Here is a 3,503-nt window from a genome sequence, read left to right on the forward strand (position 1 = left end):
AAAAATTCCTGTGCTTTATGCATTTTGCTTCATAATATATGTTTTCTTTAATTTAAAAAGGTTTCACACTGCACATTATTGACCAAAATTGTCACCCAAAGATTTCTTCTGCTGATCATGGGTATGCTAAGCCTGCAGTGGAGGATTCTTTAGGTGGGCAGTGATGGGGCAGTGAGTCCCCACGTCTGATCCTCGTGATCTCATGACCAGGACTGTGCATGCACTCACTCCTCCCTGGGGCCTGCAGGTGTCCAGCGGGAAGCTTCGGTGGGGTGGACACTTGGCATCTCTGCCTGCATTTCGCATCTACCTTCTTTGCTCTGTGTCATCCTTCCTGGCCACAGTGCATGGCTGCTGTTCTCCCTTCTACTCTCGTCCCACCTTCCCTGCTTTTCTTCACTTCCCTGAGGCCACCCTAGGCCCTCCAGAGGCAGGGGGTAAGAGGCAGGATGTGCTGGAAGACAGCTTCTAGATCCTGGCCCAGAGGAGTGGTCTGGGAAGGGCAATCCCTTTAACCTGGGATCCAGAGATTGCTGGTTTTGTCTCGGGGCTCCTCTTCTGTACCGTTGACTTCTCTGTAAACCACCCCAATTTTGGAAGTACTGTTTCAGCTCTAGGTCCTGAGCAGGAACCCACCCAAGAACAGCAGGCACAGATACCTGAAGAGGGTGTGCCAGCCCTGGCACCAGTGGCACCAATGGCATTGTCCTCAAGAGCTGTCTGAGATGTCCAAGCTGGAGCGGAGGAAGAAAACAAATTGTAGGATGGAAGGGGAGTTTTCTGAGTAGCCTTGAGCAGCAGCCAGGTGCCAGGTCACGTGCGGCTTCCTCAGGGGTGCTGCAGAGGCACAATGTACTTCCACCGGCATGTTCTCTGATCACTGAGCTCTGCAGCTGCTGTTGAAGGCAAAGCTGTCACCCTGCTCAGGCTCCCCTGTGCCCTCGTCCCAGGTGGTGCAGTAGCCTCAGGTCCTGTGAGGGTACAGGGAGAGGACAGTGGGATGAGGATGTCACTGGCTAACATACCAGTTGTTTCAGTGATAATGGAAGTTGACACTAAAGCATGAGTTTTCAGGAAAGAGCTTCAACTGGAAAATTAGAGTGTTAAGGGATTTTAGCTTGAGTAGTTGACAAGGGTCAAGCCAACCTCTTAGAGAAAGAAAATCAGAGAAAAGCAGGGAAAGGGTGCCAGCTCAAGCAGCTGGGGAGGCAGCTGAGGCTACTCACAAAAGCACAAGGCTGGCCTTTAAGATTAGCTAAGGTGGGCCGGAGCTGGCTGGTCCTGATCTCAGCACTGGTTTTCATAGCTCTGGAAACATCCTTAGGGCTTGAGGGGCAATGCACATGTCATGAGATGGTGACTCTTGCTTGGAAGAGGTGATCAGATCGTGGGGTGCTCTGTGGGTCTTTGCAAGAGCCAGGAACCCACATAGTTACCAGTTTGGAGACTTCTAGATGTGGAATCTCGCATAGTAAATGCTGATCATTGGATGTTCCTATAAATCCTGGAAACTAGTTACTCTTATCAGTCTTGAAAGAGTATGAGATAGGTAAGGTAAATTAGAGCTAATAAACTTTGTTTTGCCAAGTTTTCGAAGTGACTAACATTCTTATGGGCAGAATGGAGCAGAGATCTGACATCTGACCCAGAGTTGTAAGAACTGCTGCGTCATCTCTTTTTGCTTCTTCTGTGGTCTAGTGTTCTGGTCACGGTCACTGCTAGATGTCATTGACCTTGAAACAGGGGGAGAGAGGCAAAGCAGGTCTGGGCATGTGAACCCTGGATGAGAGTTCTAGACAAAACACTTCCCAAGTAATCTCCATCTACACCCAGACACATAATAATCAGGATCACAGAAATTCAGCAAAAGAACAGAATATTAAAAGCTGTTTGAGAAGAGAAACAGATCACCTGTAATGGCAAGCCCATCAGAATCGCAGCAGATTTCTCAACACAAACCATTGAGTCAAGAAGAGCTTGGAGTGAAATATGTCAAGTCCTGCGAGAATTTCGTTTGTGAGCAAAGCTCCCTCTTCCTTCTCCCCAGCTCCTGCCTGCAGGTTTTCCTGTGGGATAACTTCCAGGCCTGGGCTCTGTAGCATAGTGCTGTGTGCCCCCCCCCGTGTTGACCTAGATGACACAAGAGAAGGCCGAGGAGCTTCTGGGGGGGCTTATTGCTTTAGAGGATGAGTGTAGCAGGAAGATGGACTGCCCATCCCACTTTTCTCCTCCTTTGAATGTAGCAAAACCCCTGAGTGGGGTCCAGGCAGGGAGCCCTCCTTTGCCTCTCAGCTATGTTCTGGGTTCTCCAGATGTAACTGAGCAGAGATGTTAATAGTATTGATATATATATATATATATATATATATATATATATATTTTTTTTTTTTTTTTTCCTTTCATTCATCATGATGGCTAGTTTCATAGCTCAACTATTTTGAATTGTGTGGCAATAAATATGGAAATGTGAGCATTCTTATATTATGCTGACTTTAATTCCTTCATGCACACCAAAGAGTGGTACAGATAGATCATGTGGCAGCTCTATTTTAAGGTTTTTGAGGACATACCATAAGAATTCTCACAGCAGCTGTACGAACTTACATTCTGAAAAAACTGTATGAGAGTCCCTCTACCCCACTGCACCCTTATCAGCTGTCTGAGTCTATTTTCTCATTGCTGAGACAAAACGCCCAACACCCAAAGCTAAAGGAGGAAGGTTTATTGTAGCTCCATTTACAAAAGTTTCAGTCCATAGTTAGCTGGTGTCAAGGCAGGGCAACATGGCAGAGGGGCAAAGGAGAAACTGTTCATGGCATGACAGGCAGAAGGCAGGAAAACTGAAGTAGTGAAGCAGCAGCAGCAGCAGCAGCAGCAGCAGCAGCAGCAGCAGCAGCAGCAGCAGCAGCAGCAGCAGCAGCAGCAGCAGCAGCAGCAGCAGCAGCCAGGCTGCCTTCCTTCTCCTTTTATATTCCAACCAAGGCACAATCCTGGGCCACCCACACCCGGGCGGGGCTTCCACCGCACACTACTTACCCCACCTTCACAAACCTGAATCCAGCCAACTTCAAAGCTCTCCACCTGTGTCTGAATCAGGATTTAGGGGCACACCCAGATGCAAGCTGTAACACCATCATTACCAGAATTTATTGTTTTTAGCATTTATTTTTATTTTAAAGAAAAAAGCAATAAAAACAATCATACAAAATTTCTAAACAAGATAGGAGCATGACAATGGTTAGTACATTGTGCACTGTTATCTTCAAGGTATTTCTTAAGGTTATAAGATATAAGTATGAAAAATTGATCAAGCAATATAAGCACAAACTTTTCTTTTCAATGAAATAGAAATTGGTATAACTATCTTAACTATCATGTGTATATTTTATGTATGCATATATGTACGAATGTATTTTTCCTTTCCCCATCTCAGTTTCTCTTTCCTTTTGAACATTTTTTCCCTCCCATTTCCCAATAGCTAGTGTACATTTTTTTTTTTTTTT

The sequence above is a fragment of the Octodon degus genome, unplaced genomic scaffold (assembly GCF_000260255.1).
Source record: "Octodon degus isolate 3935 unplaced genomic scaffold, OctDeg1.0 scaffold00064, whole genome shotgun sequence".
NCBI classification, from domain to species: Eukaryota; Metazoa; Chordata; class Mammalia; order Rodentia; family Octodontidae; genus Octodon; species Octodon degus.